At 47.4% G+C, this 19,514-nt stretch overlaps 1 protein-coding gene across 1 annotated transcript in view; it reads right to left on the minus strand.

The window, feature by feature from the left end:
• The window catches only part of LOC119393017 (peritrophin-1), a 107,838-nt gene extending 93,378 nt beyond the window's left edge, over positions 1–14,460 (minus strand). The window contains exon 1 of the mRNA XM_049415785.1: positions 14,450–14,460. The gene's annotated coding sequence lies outside the window, so the exon portion shown is untranslated. The remainder of the gene's footprint in view (positions 1–14,449) is intronic.
• Positions 14,461–19,514: the final 5,054 nt, after the last annotated feature.

Genomic DNA, 19,514 nt, shown 5'->3' on the forward strand with positions numbered 1-19,514 from the left:
CTCCATTAGCGACACGTACAAATAGAGACTCGGGCGGCGTAAGGACCTTACTTAACGGTGCACGGAGATCAGAGCTCATAATGGAAATATGTGCACCCCAGTGTCAATGAGGGCAGTAACAGGCAGGCCATCTACTTTTACAGCAAGCAGGTTCTGGTCCGTAGTTAGGGTGAACAGAGGGTTTTCAGGTTTTCAGGTCGGGGATCAAATGCAACGTAACCTCCGACAGCTGCATTGCTCAGTTTTCCGAGTGTGGGCGTCCAACAGGTCGGCTCGACGAATAGCGACCATGATGAGGTGACCGGCAGCGATGACCGTGCGGGGACCGCGAACGACTGGAGCGTCGGACTGATGTTGCAGGAGCCTCACTGTATGGTCCGCTGTCACGAGCGGCAAATTGTATGGGCTGGCTGCCGTCGTGTCGATAGCCAGCAAACGAGCCATATGGGGAGGTGTGTGAACGGCAGTAGCGAGCAATATGTCCCACACCATGGCAGCGAAAGCAGAGCGGCTTGTCGTCTTGCGTTCTCCACTAGGCAGGGTCGCGATAGCGACGAAACACTTCCGGTGCACGCGAAGGCATCGTCATGGCACTTACACGAGTTTGCGTGAGCTACCATACGGGCTGCAGTCCAACATTTTCGAGCTCTTCCCTCACAACCTTCTGAATCAACGAGATCGTTGGTCGACGATCATCGGGTGGCCGCGTCAGAAAGGATGGCGGAAACCCACGATACAGACTACGCTCTCGGAAGTGGGAAGTTGACCGCACGTTGGCTGAAGGTCCTCACAGGATGACGTAGCGGCTGTATTCAGAAGCAGCATGAAATGTTGGGCGATGCGGCGACTCTTCAGTTCTTCAAATTGCCGGCACTCTTTGATGATGTCGTCCACGATTAAGTAGTCCTTAGACACCAGTAGCTTGAAAGCATCATCAGCATTGCCTTTGAGCACATCTCTCCGCCGTGTCTTCCTCGGTCATGTTGGTATCGACACGATTGCAAAGGGCGAGAACGTCCAGTATGTACGACACATAACATTTCGTCGAAGTTTAAGCCCGAGAGGAGAGATCTTCAGAAGCGGCGCGCTGGCACCCGACTGGTCTACCAAAAAGGTGACGGAGCATCTGCTTACAGGCATCCCAACTCCTTATATCTGCTTCATGAGCCTTAAACTACGCCCCTGCTGCTCTACAGAGATAGAAGGAAACAATGGTCAGCATCATTGTTGGGTCCCAACGATAAGCCGCAGCAAAGCGCTGATATTTCGCGATCCGGTCAGCCACGTAAACGTCTGTGGCGCAGAAGTTACCAGGATCGCGCGGCTGAGTCAATACGACCGGCTGTCCCGGAGTCGCGGTCGAAGCAGAAGCAGCAGAGTTTCCTTCTGTAGACATCGCGGGGCCGACCAGGACACGTCCGCTGCGGAGTTCCGCCTTGTGACGCACCCAGCACGTTCACCGGAACGTTGCGAATATATTTACGCGATATTTACAATGGAAAATAGTCCAACAGCCATTATGGCCGTTGTCGTTTGCCAGCCCCCTTCGGCCTCCTCTTCTTCCCTCACTTCACCATAGTCATAGCAATAGAGTGCACCCTAAGGTATGGCTTTAAAAGGGAAACTAAAAAAAAATTCGGCAGATCCCACGAACCGTGGGAGTCGATGTTATGCGAAGCATGCGCGCGCGGGATGGTGACTGCAGCGTAATTTTTCACATTGAGCCAAACGTTAAGGAATGACGCTAGAGAAATGTTTAAGTGGTAGCGCACACTCATGCTGATGAGTCGCATATGCATTAGTAACCAGTTGTTTACAGTTGCGTTGCGATGCCAACAGCAACATGGGTGTTACCATCACCAGACGCGGTAAGCTGATATGCAGTGCTCATATTCTTCAATACTGGATAGCGCGAATCCGAACAGCACAAAGACGAAACAGAAATGCACAGGACAAGCGTTACTCGCAGTTAAGCTTTATTCAGAAAAGTTCCCCTAGATATACACACAGCCAAGTGGCACACGCAAGCGCACTGCACGTACGTTACAGTCACAGTTGCAGTTGGGTTAAAATTGTATGCTATCTGTTATGACGGGGGCGCACGCACGTTTCTCCAACCCGTATGTGTAGGAGGGGTTCTTGACAATTCTTGAACAAGGTCATCATCACCGTGATCAGTGAGCACCAGCAGCTCGGCCGGACTTGTTAATCGGATCCGTTCGTGATCGCGGCTACGAGAGGTCTAAGTGTAGTGAGGTGCGAGGCATATATAGCACAGCTGTTGGAAACCCTGGATGCCTCTTACGATGAAATGATCTATGACGCCTCTTGTCCTGCACGTGGCAGCGAGGTCTTTGATGTCCTGTCCGCATTCAAGTCATCTTTCACGCAGTATAAAGACCAGTCGTTGTTAGGTCTTGATAAATCAATGTTGAATTCACCGATAATGATGAGCGGCCTGGTTTTCTCGGCAGATTTATTGTAGGAAGCATTGACCCCGATTTTTGCGTAATCGACGTGGTCCACGTTGCGGACCACGTGAACGAGTGCATGGTAGTTTCCTTGTGACCGCCACGGTGGTGTAGCGGTTACGGTGCTCGGCTGCTGACCCGAAGGTCGCGGGTTCGATCCCGGCCGTGGCGGTCCCATTTCGATGGATGCAAAATGCTAGATGCCCGTGTACTGTGCGATCTCGGTGCACGTTAAAGTATACCAGATGGTCAAAATAAAGCACCTACAATTATTATTATTATCACTTTCCTTGCGTGTCAATGTGTGTGTTCGCGTTCACTGTGTTGGTTGAGACTTTGTATCACCTGTGGCACATACCCGCATAACATAAACTCTGGTATGTGGGTATGTGCCACACGTGATTGAGAGAAAGGGTTTCATGACGTACGCGACAGGTATTTTGCGTTATTCATGTCATGACCAGTGAATCGTGTTCACCATACACTGATCCCCTGCTCTGCCAATTTTGGTACATTAGAGGTTATGGAGACGACCATGAGAGCGCTCAGACGTAGGCGGCTAGATAGATAGATAGATAGATACGTAGATAGAAACGCCCAAAGTGCCCGAGGTTCGCTAAGAAATGCTTCGCATTTAAAAAGGCGAAGCTTGCACTAAGCCGTGCCAGGCTTAAAACAGCGAAACTGGACGATTCCGAAGACTCATCTGGTTGCTTTTAGGTTGTTTCTAGGCCTTACCTAGATGATGCAGGTTGTTTCTAGGTTGACTCAAGGACGTTGCTAGGCTTTAGCTAAGTGATGCTAGGTTGTTTTAACGTTGATTCTCAGCGCAGAGAGGTTCGAGTCACAGGCATGAAACGGATATCCAAACTACAGAGACAGAAGCACGCGCTGAAACAAAGCGTTCGCACCTTTCATAGATCTACGGGCACAGTTACGGAAAAAGCGAAACTGTACACCGGTATTTGCGCCATCGTTATAAGGCGCCTTATTGAAATTCTTACTGTGCCGTCGTTAGGAGGCGTCATATTGAAGTTCTCATGAGTAGATGACAACACGTGAGCTGATATGAAGCAGAGCAGCGACTTCCATCAATTACAAATGCGACAAACAAGAACCACTGCGAGCGAACTGTTGAAAGACCAGTCACGTTAAGGAGCTAAAGCGACGCCAATAAATTATATTGCACTGAAACTAATACGCTTTGAGAAGAAAAAAAGAACACTTCTGGTGTACTAATACCCATTTCGTTGAAAAGAAACAAAATTAGTAGCAGTAAAATTTTAAAGCAAGTATTTCTAGCGTCGGCGTTTCCAGCTCCATAATGAGATCTATCGAAATATTTTGGAATACTATCAGAAAGTATCGTATCGGATACAAACAAAGCTGTAGTATCTTGTATCTGCATCTCAAATACTCCTTGCCTGAGTATGTCGTATCGTTATACAATTTCAAACTATATTTGCCGAGCCTTGATATCTGCTCTGCGTCGCGGGCCGTATACGAACAGCTCGTATTTCGAAATTTGATATCTTCTCCATACTTCACATGAGAAAGGGCACCACGTGGCGTTTCAGTGGCTGCCAAGTCACTTCGGCGTCATAGGGAACGAACACGCCGATAATGCGTGCTCGGGCAGCTCTTGAAAGCACACAGGAAGATACCATACCACTGTCAAGGTGTGACGCTGCCAGCAGTCTTCGAGGGCTTGCACAGAAGATCATGCTCGCTCTATGCCGCCCACCAAGAAGCCCAAGCAACCGGACCAATCGTCAACCCCACCTATCTTCTTTGGTGCATCTATGTGTGCCAACTGGACACCGCCGAAGAGAGGCCACGCTGAGTTATCGCTTATGGCTAGGGGTGACAATTTCAATATCCTATTCCTTTCGCATTGGAATAGTCGACAACGCTCTTTTCGATGCCTGTCGTTGCAAGGAGACGCTGCACCACATCCTGTGCGGCTGTCCGGTATATAATGTTCAGAGACAGTCACTGGCGTCCGTTCTAGCGCACTTTAACAATAGGAAAATGTCTGTTGAAACTATTCTTGTATGTCGTCGACAGACGCTCTCGCAGCTGAAGGCGGCGAAGGCACTTTTGAGGTTTTTAAGAGAAACGGACTTGGACAAGCGGCTGTGACCGTAACTCGCGCATCACGCAAGAGTTACGGACTGCGACTGACTGTGTGTGCTGTGTTATGTATTCTATTTCTCTCTCTCTTTCCTCTCCATCTCTTAATCTTCCCCACCGCCTTCCCATGCGTAGGGTAGCGAAGCGGTTTTCCTAAGCTGGTTAACGTTCCTGCCTCTCCTTCTGTGCTATGTCTTCTTGTCCTTTTTCTTCATGCAACCGAGCGATGCCTCTTGCGGCGCAACGTTCGTAGTATAGCAACAAATGCTGATCACTGCCCAGGGCGGCATCTATATCTTCAGATGTTTTTGTGCCGACGGGAATTATGATGCTGGAGTGATGCGGAATGGTGATTTGATCTTGAAGCACGGTGACATGGGCTCGTATCCGGCCTTGTCGGTTTGTCCAGTGATAGCGTTCTCACCTTAGTTTTATTGCGCATGGCCCTCTGACGATGGACTAGTCGGCACCGGTGTCGACCACAGCGACGACGCTGGGTATATCGATAAGCACCTAGAGGTCGGTGGTTCAGCGTCTTGCGTAACGTTTGGCCGCCAATGTCGGATCACGGCTGCGTCTGACCGTTCTGCCTCTATTAAATGGCATTAGTCTGCTTCTTGCGGCGAAATCTTTTGAAGGGTCTGTCCGAATGACGGCGCAGCGAAACGATGCCGGGATCGCTTGCTTATCGGCGTCGGTAGCGGCGAAGGGCCTTTCATATTGCGACGAACATCAAATGCACATCCACCGGTTGCTGCTTTTAGTTTTTGGAATACTAGCTCACGGATCGACCCTGGGTAGGCCAGGTGTACTACGGCGTTGCGGTGACACGTGACGGTCTGGCGATGCCGAACGCGAAAGTCGTCGGAGTGTCCAAAGCGCTCCTGCTCGGTAGTTGGACATTTCACGTAGTCGCACACCTCGCTGTCGCCGTAGCCTGTTAACGGTGAAGCCACCGAGTCTGACCTCGCAGAAGTGGCAGCGGCGACAGATATGGCCGGTTTCCCCACGGTTTTAGCTGAGGGAGCAGTGGCCAGGGAGGCGCCAACCATCAGCCTTCCTCGAAGCTTAGCGCAGGCCTGCGTGGAGTGAATGACGCTGATGATGGCGGCGGGGCTGTTTATCGACAGTTGCAGCGCGGCGTCTGTACGTGGGCGCGATACGTCTGTAAATTATTATGCAGAAAACTAAAGTAGTGTATAACAGTTTCGGAAGGAAACAACGCTTTGCGGTAGATAGTGAAGCACCGGAAGCGGTAAAGGAATACATCGACTTAAGATAGGTAGCGGCCACACATCCGAGCCATGAAGTGAAGGGTTTGACGAAAACTCGTCTGGCGAGGAAAAATAATGGATGAAGTAAACGCACACTCACCAACTAAAATAAAACAACACAATTGACGTTTCGGCGCCCAGAATGGGTGCCTTGCTCACAATGAAGAAGCCACCCGCACTGAGTCCGAGACTGAAGTAACTAGGGGTAGTGCGCATTTATTAGGCATTCCGAGATCATGAATGGTAGTTTACCACTATTCCTAATGAGAAACAAATATAACAGTTGGATCTTAGCGGTGCTTGACCTTCGGGACGGAAACCTGAAGGCTCACGAAGAGGGTTCACCTTAGATTGAGGATGACGCAGCGAGCCATAGATAGAAAGATGCCAGGTTCAACCTTAAAGGAGAAGAAGAGAGCGGAGTGGGTCAGAGAACAAACGCGCGTTAAAGACATCTTAGACGAACTCAAGAAGAAAATAGTATAGCGAGGTCATGTAGCGAGAGGGGAGGATAACCGCTGGTGATTCATGGTAACGTTCTAGATTTCAAGACAAGGGAAGTGCGCGAGGGAGGGGCATAACGTTAGGTGGATAGGTGAGAAGAAGTTTGCGGGGAGAGCGTGGGCTGAGAGAGCACAGGACCGCGAGGATTGGCGACACATAAAAGAGGCCTTTGCATTGCAGTGGGTATAGTGGGGTTGCTAATGGCGATGACGAGAATTCAGTATATTCGAAGGAACATGTAGCCGAATCTCCCTTATTCAGGTAAAGTAGTATTACTCTGTTACTAGTAAAAGTGAGAAATATGTATAGTAACAGAAAATTCGTAACAAGGAAAGTGCGGTCGATCTAAAACTATCATGGAAAAATAATAATATAATCTATAATTTCCGTGAAAAAGAAAACTGAATAAATAATTAGTTGTATTTGGCAGATACCGGTTATGCCAATTATGGGGCCTTTTTGCAGTAGCGCCCAATGCAGCATTCGGGGACCGATGCTGCATTCGGGGACGTGCCCGTGGAAATGTGGTACCATGCTCTGTGTACTCGCTCGAGAGATTGAGGACTGCAAAGCCCGCCTGGTTAGCATAAAAATATATTACATGGGCAATGCACAAGAATATAGCACGTATTAGCTTGCGCATCACCCGCGTCCAAGGAGCGAAACGTTAGTATAGTTTTTTCACGTGGAATTAGTTGAAAGCTGTTCCTAAGTGCGGTATCTTTAAACACCGCGTAGCATTGCGCAATTTGTACCTTTTATCTGTGAGAAAGATGTTGTACCTTCCCATGTAATAAATAAAGATACTCGCAAGTTCTACGTCGTTAGCTAAATTCCAAATATTTGTGAATATGAGAGTTGAGTGCCTCACTGCAGCCTGATAGAGCATTAGGTTTTTCCCACTTGATGTCCACTAGTCTAACACCAATGCTAACGTACAGTGTGATCCTTTTAGAACTGAGAGATTTCATTTGGCTGCTGGTTTGCCACAAATTATCCCATTTCAGCGCTGTTTGGGGTAAAAGATCAGGAACGATAAAAAAAATCACAGCATATCCACGGAGTGAATGATGATGAGTGGGCGAAGCTGCGGAGGTTCATCGGTAAACCGTGAATCTTCCGTGAATTCTGCCCAGTACATCATCACCGACGTGAGATCGGGCGCGTTTATACTAAAGGTTCGATGAGTTATGACGACTTACAGCGCACTTTAATTTTACATGTACGCTGTGAATTTTCATTGTTTAGAAAACCATTGCTTAGAAAACATCTGGCGTCTTTCGTTAAGCAGCTGGCGTCTTTTCGTTTTGCTTTAGAAACATCTGGCGTTCTTTCGTTTTGCTTTTACAAAACATCTGGCGTCATTTGTTGGTTTATTTCATCAATCAACGGCGTTTTCAACAAAATGTTTATTGTTTAATCACGCACAGGAGAAATCTCACCAGGCACTACCTTGGAGGTAAAGAATGGATGCTAATGGGAATGAGAGACAGAAGAAGTCGGCTTTTAGCTAACGCTGCGAATTTTTTATTGTTCAACAACGCACAGGAAAAATCTCCCACCGGCACCACCTTGCAGGTCAAAGCGTAAGACTGGTTACATACTACGCTACGAGGGACGAACGGGTGCCGCTATAAGGAGCTTCGCCCCTAGAAATTGAAGCTGCGTTTACACTGGGTATCCGCCGTCCACAGCGAGCGGAATTCTTCTGTCGCCGAAACCCCGCGTCGTTCCCACTGCTTACCAACCACGCCGCCGAAACGCCACACAGTGCCACCTGCCTCGTGAAGAGATAAGCGTATAGCAGGCGCCAGATGTCGTGAACGCACCTGCGGCTCTCTCCTCGGGTTGTGCATTGTGTTCGCGTGTCGTCATGGCTAATCACATAAACAGGAGCACAGTCGTCGTACTACTAAGCCTGCTGACAAGTTAGTCTTTCGCGGTGCATGATGAGTGGACACAGGCATTCGCCTAGAGAAAAGCGACGCAGGCAGTGGTGGTTAGACTTGCTTTCCAAATGTGCGAAAAGCTTGGTCACGCTGATATATTGCAACCCCTGCTTCGACATTGCGACGTGATGTGTTGCTAGGAAGAAGCCGATATATATTGCCGATTGCGACAACAATAATAGGGCTTCACTTGACGCTTGTCGAAAATAAAGGGATGATAACGAAGGACATCGCTGTCGCTACGGGCTTCGACGACAGCGATAACACAAGCGCCGCCGTTTTTCGAATTTTTTAGGAGCGAAGCTCCTTAGACCCGCACCCCGCCGTCGCCGTTGAAGCTCCCTTCTCTTAAGCATCGCTTTGGGTTGCAGTGGCCGGTGATTTAAGAGAAAATGTTTAGGCCTTGAGCGGTTTGGTTCTAGCGCACCAGAAATTCGAGTTGAAAAGAAACTCTGCATGACTGGTTATAATGGTCGTCTTGACTTTCACCACCTTTATCCTGCATTGTGAAATGACAACCATCATTCTAGCGCACTACGGGCGCTTTGTCGAAGGTAGTACCAGACGCTCTCCCCACCTGGCGCCGGCGCAAAAAACAACTGAGCGCGCGCGGCGTTCCGTCGCCGCCATCGAAGCTCCTCGCCGCATCACCGCTCGTGCCTATTTCCCCCCCTCTGCAAGCCGCACTCAATCGCTCAATCGCAGCTGACGCTCTCCCCGCCCACTCCCCACCCTACCGCCTTCATGAAAGCCAGCAGCGAGATCTGGCGCGTAGTCGTTTGCGTCCCATTTCTAAGGAGGTTCGCTCATCGGCTGTGTTCGTACATGGAACAACTGCTAGTTTTAACTTGCGCTTCTATTGGCTCGCGGTGATGGAATGCGGCCAAAATCGGTCTTGTAGCGATCGGCGTGGAATAGGCTTTTCCGGCGGATCTCGTTGCCGCCGAATTGGATTCCGGGTGTTCGCCGCAGCGGAAACTCAGTGTGAACGCACCTTAATGCCTCTGCCCTGTTTTTTGATGCGCAACGCTGAAAAAAAAGAATAAGTAAGAAATAACGAAAACTGTGACATTTCGCGAAATTCCATGCAAGAGGAACGCCGAGCGTGCGCGCACGCGCACGCGCCAGGACGGTGCGGCGCGGCGCGCTCGCATGACTATGGAGTGCTCGGTTTTCGCGTGGATGTAACGTTATGAACCTGGCGCGGCTGGCCGGTGCGACCACTGCTCTAGACTAACCAACTTTCTTTGTACAAAATTTCGCTGTTTTCCCACTTTTTGTTATTCCTAACTTATTTCATTTGCCGCGTTACCCATAAACAAATGCGATGGGTAAATAAATTTTCATCTTTCGCGAATGTTTGCAGCAAACCGCATTGAAATCGGGCGCTTGGTAACACAACTACAGTCAAATAGAATAAGTCATTTATAAAAGGATCACCCTGAATTATTATTATACCACACTTGTGGTATCAGTAGTCAACAGCTGAAAAAAGTTAGGCCCAAACACAGTGTGGTGAATACGCAGCACTTCATTTATGCTAAACATTCTCAAGGATTCTGTACTGTCTCTAAGGCCTGAGAAGCATCGATCATTCAGAGGAACGCCGAGGCCTAAGATTTATCATAACCAATTTTTGCCAGCTTGTTCACGTTAAATGACTTCGAGTCAGTGTCATCTCTCAAGAACAATTTTGATATCTGGTCAGAATATACGGCTACGAGTGAATCTCCTCATCAAGATCGAGCCTTACGGTTCTGCGCGGCACAGCATACCGCAGCTGCTTCAATTTAACTTTCAAATCTGATGCCTGTAATGATGGTGGTAATAATGTCTGTAATTGAACTACAGCTATCAAAGGTATTGTTCTGAAAGTGGGTGAAATCATTGACGACTCGGACATTGATGTTTGCCACTTGGTTGAAACATCGAACAGTAGGGCAAAGAACCTTATTGTGCGCTTTACGCGCTGTTCGAAACGTAAAGCTCTTCTGACTAGAGCGAGGAAGGCGCGGTTTACTGCTCACTCCCTTGGTATGAAGGCCAATAGAAATCCGTGTTCGTAAATGAACACTACACATTCTATCGGTGGGTGCTCCTATTTGTCGTAAAATACTTGTTGGCTGGGAATATGTCTGGAAAAGTAAAGACAAAGTACTTTCGCATCGAGGAGATTCAACACCAGCAGCCGAGCGCCATAACAACTGCTCCACCGCGACGGACGTCAAATAGTTCCGGCATTTTCTTCTTTGTCAGATAGTTGTGAAATACTCTCTCTGCTTGCAAACCGCACTGTATTTTCCGTTTTGTACCGCCCACCGAATCGTGCTGCATCGGAATTGAATAAATGCTTAGACGGTCTTATTCAGTACGTCAGTGAAAATAGACACCGTATTCTGAGGCGGATATGCAAAAAATAATATTCTAGGTGACAGTGCGCGTCGATTTGTCTTCGATAGCACTGTGTCTTCCAATCGATCCTCACACGTGAATTATATGCCGACTCGTATTACGCAGCAGTCTGCGACCCTTCTCGACTCACTTATAACAAACGTCGAGCTGTCCCTCACAAAGTCGAGTGTTCATTGCAGTGATTTGAGCGACCACATGATAATATTTTTATGCGCGTTGAAACGAATGACTAAACATCCTTTATGGTATGATGGATACTATCACTCATTAACTGATAATAATCTTGAAACGTTTCGTGATGCGATATTAGACGCGCTGTGGGAAGATGTATACACCGCAACTGAACCAGATACTTGTTAAGAATCATTTATGGGTAATTTTAAACGGTATATTGGGCGCACTTCCCGAGAAAAAGTCATGACGGAGGAATATTAGGAAGCTCTGGATTAGCCCTTCCTTACTTTATCGCACAAACGTTAAGAACCAACTATATAAAATCCTTGGTAAAACAAGAGACTCAACGATTTAGTGCGCCATTAGCGCATCAAATATACTAAACAAGGACATTCGAACGGCTAAGATGCAATATTATGCAAACATTTTCCAACCCAGCAATGGTCGCAGTGATGTTCTCTGGAGGCAGTTATCTATTCTTTTCAATCCTGCAGGTACAAATGAAACGCCTGATAAAACGACTTTCAAAGGGGCTGAAGTGTATGGTATATCGCTGGCAGATTCCTTCAAGAACTCTTTCCTTGTTCGCTCCCCGTCCGGTGGTATTTAGACGCGTTACAATTCGTTTCATCGAGTAACTATAAGAGTGTTTTTTTCGCCTGTTGATAACCTGGAAGTCCTGACAATGGTTTGTAGACAAAAAAATAATATGTGCTTCGATGCGGAGAACTTACAGATTCTGCCGGTTAAACGTGTTATTGAAGTGACTGCACCTTTGCTGGCCCATATTTTAAGGCGAAAGCCTTTAATGTCTCATAATCGTGGTGTCCGTCCGACCGCCGCCGTCCGTCTGTGCCCTGGTACGTTGTCAGCTGTGGCCTCTTCCCCCCACATTCTCTCAGCAATCACGTGATGGGACAGCGGCGCATAGCAACAGTTGCGCGTTGCTCCTTCCAACGGACGTCGCGCACTTGTTGCGCAACACGGCGGCGGCGGCGTCCGTCGGCGGACTCGACTGGCCACAGGCTTTCGCCGGACACACTTTGCGATTTACGAAGTCTCCTTCAATTTCTTAACCTGCGCCTCACGACAGCCACATTTTCTGTTGAAGTTCAAGTTGCTAAAGCCATTACTATTTTTCAGAAGAGACATAAGAAAAGCCATGCCCTTTACACACTGGTATCTGTACTTCCTGCTTTTTGGAAGGGTTTAGAAAAAATTATTTTAGCTTGCCTTTGCCGTTTTATTCAACGACATAATTTGGTAACGCATGCCAGCATGGTTTCAGAAAAAAACGGTCCCCTGAAACGGCACTGCTCGCCCCCAAAAAATTTATTTTTAAACTGTTTGAGGAAAAACACAAAATATTAGTTGTTGTAGACTTTGAGAAAATCTTGGATATCCTAAACCAGGGGTGGGCAACCTGCGGCTCCCGGCACGGCGTCCGACGTCCAAAAACGCAATATTTGTTCAAAAACGCAACAACTGATTTCATGCTCAAAAGCGAATCTTCTCCTAGGAATATTGCCGAAGAGGAATTCATCGTTGATATGCCTGCGGAAAGTGCTTTTTCCTATAGGCTTCTACCTCACGGCACTCCACGAAGATGCGCAGAAGAGTCAGTCGTTCACCACATTTGCTGCAAACGGGGGGATCATCACCAGTCAGGAGATTGGAGTCTGTTTTATAGGTGTGTCCTATTCTAAGTCGACGGAAAATTACGTCAATATGTTGCATTTTTTAGTGGTGCCCATCTTCCTATACGGGGCTTAATGAGGTGAAGCTAGTCTGTGATTTCATTGTGCCACATTCGCTGCCAATGGTCTCAGTTTGTTGCGCAAGAAAGGCTCTAGGTCGAAAGCAGAAACTGCTACCATGGAGCTGAAAGATTTCATTGCGTTTTTTGTTGCAATGTCGTCTGCAAACATGCTCCCTTCAATGCCTCGGTTCCCAGGCACCCAGCACGAGGTGATAGACTGGTTTGAAATAAACGTTGTACATAAAACACAGTAAAGCTCGTTCAATACAGGATTCATACGCTCAATAAATGACTTTATAGCCCTTATGACGCTTAAAAAGTCTGAGAAAATAACAGATCTAGGTAAGTTTTTTTTGTATGTTGGACAGCTGATAGAATTGCATAGGCCTCTGCAGTAAATATTGTGGTTTCTGAATATAGGACGTTAGATTCAAGAACATCCGGGCCTACAGCTTCCTAAGTGACGCCAGTACGTGAAAATTGTGGGCCAGCATACTTTGACTGCAACTCCATAAAGCGCATGTGTATGTGGACTTCAGGAGCGTGTTTAGTGACCTCCACAAAATATGCGTCAATCTATGAGTTGCCCCAGCCATGGCGGCGGGGGTATTGCCGCAGCCATGAACTGGTGTTCAAGCAGTGAAACGCCCACTTCTTCCTCAAGTCTCCTCACACGAAGTGAGAACGGCTCGCTAATTAAAAGGTCTGTTATAGAACAGTCGGCCACATGAGGTATCATTTATATAGTCGAACAGGGGGTGTTGGAGATTCGCATGTGCATTGAGAAAGTATCTAAAACTCAAGTATGAACGTCGAAGGTGAAGCGACCACTCATTCGACTCAACATAGAGGCTCTGTACCGGACTTGTTCTGAAAGCCCCAGTAGCTAAACGTAGGCCGAAATAGTGGACTGGGTCTAAAGTTTTTGAGGCGCTTCGAGTTGCAGAATGGTATACAACGGGGCCATAGTGAAGTCGTGAGCAAACTAGACTCTTACATAAGTTTAGGAAGCACTTCCATTCGCTGCCACATGCTGTACGCGATATAAGTTTGAGCAGATTCAGTGTTTTCAAGCATTTCATTTTCAGATATTTAGGATGGGAGTTGAACGTAAGTCTAGAGTCCAGGGTTACTCCAAGGATCTTATGTTCGTAGCTCACATAAAGCACATCGCCCTTGATCGAAATGCCGGGGACTGGCGTCACACTTCTCCTGTTTGTGGAAAGACATTGGGCGTGGAAGAACCGTGCGGAGCGCAGTAAGCTTTACAATAAAGAGTGTACAACTAAGCACATCCCCTTGCGGCACTCCGGTATCTTAAAGAAACCGCCTCGACTAAGCGTTTTCAACCTTTACCCAAAATGTGTGATCACAAATGGCTTTCAATGACGTTCAACATGTTGCCGCGGACAGCCATAGCCTCGTAAAATTCTGAAGCGCCATGTAGTATCGTACGCTTTTTCAATGTCCAAAAACACAAAAAGAGAAGTATTGTTTGTATATGAGGGCGTCACTAGTATCCACCTCAATGCGAAGCAGACGGTCAGTTGTTGATCTGCCCTCCCCGAAACCGCACTGGTGTGGGTCGAGCAGCTTGTAACTCTCCAAGAAATGTAACAGGCGTCGGTGTACCATTCTCTCGAAACTCGGCAGCGATGAATCTTTTCCCTGTTTGAAAATTGGTATTGCGCCAGCCTCATTCAAAGCAGACGGAATACACTCAGTCGTCCATATATCATTGAAACGGGACATGAGAGTTTCCTTGGTTTCGACGTGCAACTGTTTTATGATTTCAGAAACGATCTGATGAGATCCAGGAGCAGATTTGTTACAGCTGTTCAGTGATGCCTGGAGTCCTGCTAAATTAAATGAACGGTTGTAGGCCTCAGTTTGTTTGCACTTTCTTTCAAAAGGGTACTGCTGTATTTGTTCTTTATCGTAGGAATGAGTCTGTGTAGTGTAATGAAGCGGAGTTGTACTCAAAATGTGCCCTCAAAGAGTCTGCGTTGTGCTCGAGGCTCTCTCCTTCAGTGTTCACTAGAGGTAGTGAGGATGAACACTGCCCTTTTATTATATTAACTCTATTCCAAACTTCCCTTTCATCACTGTAAGAGTTTATATCTGATACGTATTTTTGTCAACTTTCTCGTCTGTGCGTTGGCGGGCTGTTCACTGCTTAGCAGCAGAGCTCTTCTGGCTTGTCGACGCGTCCTTCTTCCCTGCGATTTTACATGTTTGAAATTTATTAGGTTTTGTAGAGTTGCGAATTCGCGGAGCAGCCCTATGCCCTATGTTCCTTCCTGCGAACTTTTCTACAATTGTCATTTCACCACGGAACCCTCCGTTTGCCCATCCGTCCAGATGTTCTGGGGATTACTTTAGACGTGGTATTTATTATAACTGCTGCTAGAAAAGCAACAGCATCATCAATGCTTAAAGCACGTGTTTCTTTCCGCGGCATGTACGTAAGTTCTCGGAACATCTCCCAGTTGTCTAAGTCCACCTTCCAGCGTGGAGTTAGTGGCAAGCATTCACACTGCTCTTTTGTGTTGAGAAGTATAGGAAAGTGGTCACTGCCGTAGGGACATTGAAGAACTTTCCATTGCAAGAATGGTGCCAGTGTAGGGGATACACTACTTCAGTTTATCGATAGTTTATGGAGTAAGTGTTGCGTGTAGTACTGTAGAATGCAGCTTCTCTCCGATTTACCATACATGTTTCACAAGAAAAAAGGAAGCTTTCTATCAATCTCCCTCTCGCATCACAACTAGAGTCGTCCCACGGTGTGCTATGGGCGTTTAAGCCTCCAAGTACTACATATGGTTCCGGCAGCTCCTCTATCAGAGCATGAAATTCTTGTCTTTGAAGTGAGTCACTCGGAGGGATGTAATGAGAGCATACTGTAACAAACCTGTTTAACAGCACAGTTCGAACAGCAACCACTTCAAGGGCCATTTGGAGTTGTAGCGCCTCGCAGGGGACATTTTATAAAGGATAATTGCGACGCCACCAGACGACGCGAAAGCATCATCGCGGTGTCTACGAAAAACTGTGTGCTGAGAAAGGAAGCTAGTGTGTTTGGTTTTGAGTGTGTTTCTTGCACACAAAGCTTTGGGTTGTATTCGCGGAGGCACTCTTGGAAATCATCAAGGTTTCTGAAAAGACCTCGAACGTCCCATTGTATAATATGTGTATGTGTATCCATATTGATTTGTTTGTTTGTTAGATAAAAAACTTAATGCTGTGTGTATCGAAATGTGTTTCGATTACCGAGCCGTCTCTGTCCCTGTAATTCTGGTACTAAGGAGCAGCGAGAGATTCTCGCTGCTCCTTAGGTGATGGCTGCGCTGTCACGCTTGGGGTTGTGTCCATCGCCTCACCGGTGGCGCTGGACATCTGCTCTTGCGAGAACTGTGTGTTTTGGCTTCGCCTCAGAAGGCGTGACCTTGTACTTCATGCGCCCGGAGGGTGATGGGTTCTCTTTCGGGGACGGCAAAGCAGCTGCTGCTGCTGCCACTAAAGGGGCTGACATAGCTGTGCCCACCTTCCTGGTTGGCCGTACCGATGCCGGAAACTGCTGCAGCGTTGCCCCCTTACGCGCGGCATCAGCATACCCTGCGGAAATGACATGCGTCTTCGCGCTTCGTGAAATGAAATCTTTTTCTTTACTTTGAGAGTAACAATTTCTCTTTCTTTTTTCCAAGTCGCACAATATGTAGAGTATGCTGGGTTTGGGCCGTCGCAGTTTGCTCAGTGGTGTGAGCCGCTACTGCACTTGTCTGACGGGGGATCATGATCACCGCACTTTGCGCACGTTTGACGGCCTCGGCAACTCAGTGAACCATGACCGTATCTCTGACAGTTCTAACATCGGCGCGGGTTAGGGATACAATGTCTGACTTCGATTTTGTAGCAGCCAGTTTAAGGGTCTACAACAGCAAATTCAAAGACAAGTTGATGACGAGATGGTTTGTGGGAACGTCGTTATTGTCACGTTTTGTTTTAATTACCTGCATGTTGGTTACCTGCTGTTCCTTCCACCTCTCTAAAACTCCTCCTCACTCAGTTTCAAAAGGTCATCACCAGAAACAACTACTTTGCTTGAGTTCATCGACCGATGTGGGCTCAGAGAAACTTCAACATTTCGGAATGCTACCAGGTTAGTCACTTTTGCACGCTGTAGCTTGTCGCGAACCTCCAGGAGGAGATCGCCGCTAGCCAGTTTCGTGAGTTTGTAGCTAGGTCCTAGTGCGTCTGCAAGAACTTTGGTAACTGTGAATGGTGAAATGGATCTCATATTCTTTTCGGAGTTGGATCTTTGAACAACGTGAAAGAGTGTGATGTTTCCTTCTGTCTCTGCTGGCCAAGTAGTTGCACGGTTTCCTCGGTGCGCCCTATTTTTGAGAGAGAACGATCTAGCAGCTTAGGAAACGCTAAGTCCATGAATGTGAAAAAAGATTCGGCAGCTGTGCCAACCGCCCACCATGGAGCGCAACAAGGGGACGCGACAAAATTCGTACATGAACCAGGCTTGACAACGTCAGCTGTACACAACCCCTATAACAAAATATGTAATAACCAAGGTCGGTTACTCCACACAAGGTTAACCCAAGCGGCCTATGAAAATGATGTAACAGAAGAGAAAAGAAGACAGGACAGTAATGAGAGGAAATAGGACAGAAAAACATCGGAGAGGTTGACAGGAAAAGGCAACCAGCCAATTTTTCTGGGTGGGTCAGCCCAAGGGTGCCGTCTACGTGAAGCCAGGGCCAAAGGGTGTGTTGCCTCGACCAGGGGCCTAAAATGTCCAATCACCCGGCGTCGGTCAGCGCCCAGGTTCTCCCTTTCCCCGGACACGGCAAAGCCATGCACGGTGAGGCATGGGAGAGGGCCGAAGCCCCCTCCGCCCCCCTTTAGGCTCGGGTCCGTGGTGACGCCACTCACCAAACACCTGTTTAAGCAGACGCCCCTGCTGGGACGCAGATATAATTTTTCTACAAAGCTGTTTCAAACTGCTGCTATTCCAAAAAAAAATATATATCAACGCTTAACAAACAGCGCTTGGTCCGTCTCATTCACTGTCCTGTGTTTCGCGCTGTTTCTCGTATTGTTGAACATGTACCAACCGGCCCAAATACGCACCTGAGAGCAGAACTATCCGAATGCGTTTCCGTGTATCCTATTCGGCTTGTGGACAAATTCCTGAATAAAAAGATAACGCACGAATTACGGTGCCCAAATCTTAGGAATTTACGCTCTGTTCAGGGGCGTAGCCAAGGGGGGGGGGGTTGGGGGGGTTCAAACCCCCCCCCCCGAAATTTTTCAGTTTTGCTTGCGTATATAGGCACGCGCACATACAAATGCACGCACGAACGTGCCTAAAGTATGGTTGAACCCCCCCCCCCCCCGAAAAAAATTTCTGGCTACGCCTCTGGCTCTGTTTGAACTGTTTTACCACGAAATGTTGTTGATATGGATGTAGGTAAGATCTTCAAGCGTTCGTCTCATGAGGCTCATAACTGTAACTTGAAACGTGAAGTGACATTGATGATGTAATGTGAGTACTGATTTTGTTTGAACTGTTGAAGAGTATGCGCATATAAATAACGTTTTCAATTTTGTTTCTTTTTTTGCACATCATGTGTGTACTGCCACTGCGCGGCGCTGAACTCTAACAGGCTGGGAAGCCTAGACAAGCTCTCGTGAGCTTTTTCTTCCTATGTCCCCTGCTTTCTGGAGTGGTAAATACGCAAATGAAATGAAATCAATTAACGCGCCGCCTCGTGATAGGTTTTAAGCGGTTTTTGGACGTTTTAACGCATGACAGCGACTACTTCGACACTTGTCGTAAGGTCAAAGGTAGGCCTAACTCATTTATATTTACCGTCTTATGAAAAATGGATTCAACAATGTCTAGAATGCTGCTTGAGGATTGTTATGACAAATGCTTCTTGTGGACTTCAAGAAGCTGTTAAAGAAATGGCACAGACGACCATGCGCACACTCATGTGCTCTCAGAGTACTCTGATATCGAGTTGAATTTCGAGCCTTTTTGCGATCCCCTGTCATGCAAAAAAAAAAAAAAATCCACTGATGCACTAGGTGCATTCAGAACCTATAGGGACCGGTCGATGCACATAAAATATATTACGCTGTATAGGTGAACTAGGAGCACAGCTATGAATGATGTTTTGTGCATTGCTAGATACTCATAAACCGTTATCTCAAATGCGGAGTACAGTGCGGGAACTACGTTCTATCCGTAATATAATAATAATATCTGGGGTTTAACGTCCCAAGACCACGATATGATTAGCAGTAACGCCGTAGTGGAGGGCTTCGCAAGTTTCGACCACCTGGGGTTCTTTAACGTCCACCTAAGTCTAAATACACGGGCCTCAAACATTTTCGCCTCCATCGAAAATGCAGCCGCCACGGCCGGGATTCGATCCCGCGACCTTCGGGTCAGCAGTTGAGCGCCATAACCATTAGACCACCATGGCGGGGCTACGTTCTATCCGGGACCGGTGATATCCGTCTAAGGCGTTAGCACTTATTGAGCATGAACATGACTCTCCGATGTGGCGAAAGATTTCTTTAGTATTATAGAGGGCTAGTCAGACTGCATATATTGCTTACTTTGAGCTGTACTTTGGACTCATGGAATTCATGCACAGGTGTACAAATCAAAACTGAAGAGTTTTACGTCACACTGTCTCTATGTAATGAGCCCATGTCACCTGTTCTAGATGGCATATCCTGCTATGTACCATGCCACTTCGGTTAACGAGCCCGAAGGGGTCTTCCTGATCGAGTAACTACAACGAGCCTTGGTAGA

This window comes from Rhipicephalus sanguineus, chromosome 5 (assembly GCF_013339695.2).
Source record: "Rhipicephalus sanguineus isolate Rsan-2018 chromosome 5, BIME_Rsan_1.4, whole genome shotgun sequence".
Classification (NCBI taxonomy): Eukaryota; Metazoa; Arthropoda; class Arachnida; order Ixodida; family Ixodidae; genus Rhipicephalus; species Rhipicephalus sanguineus.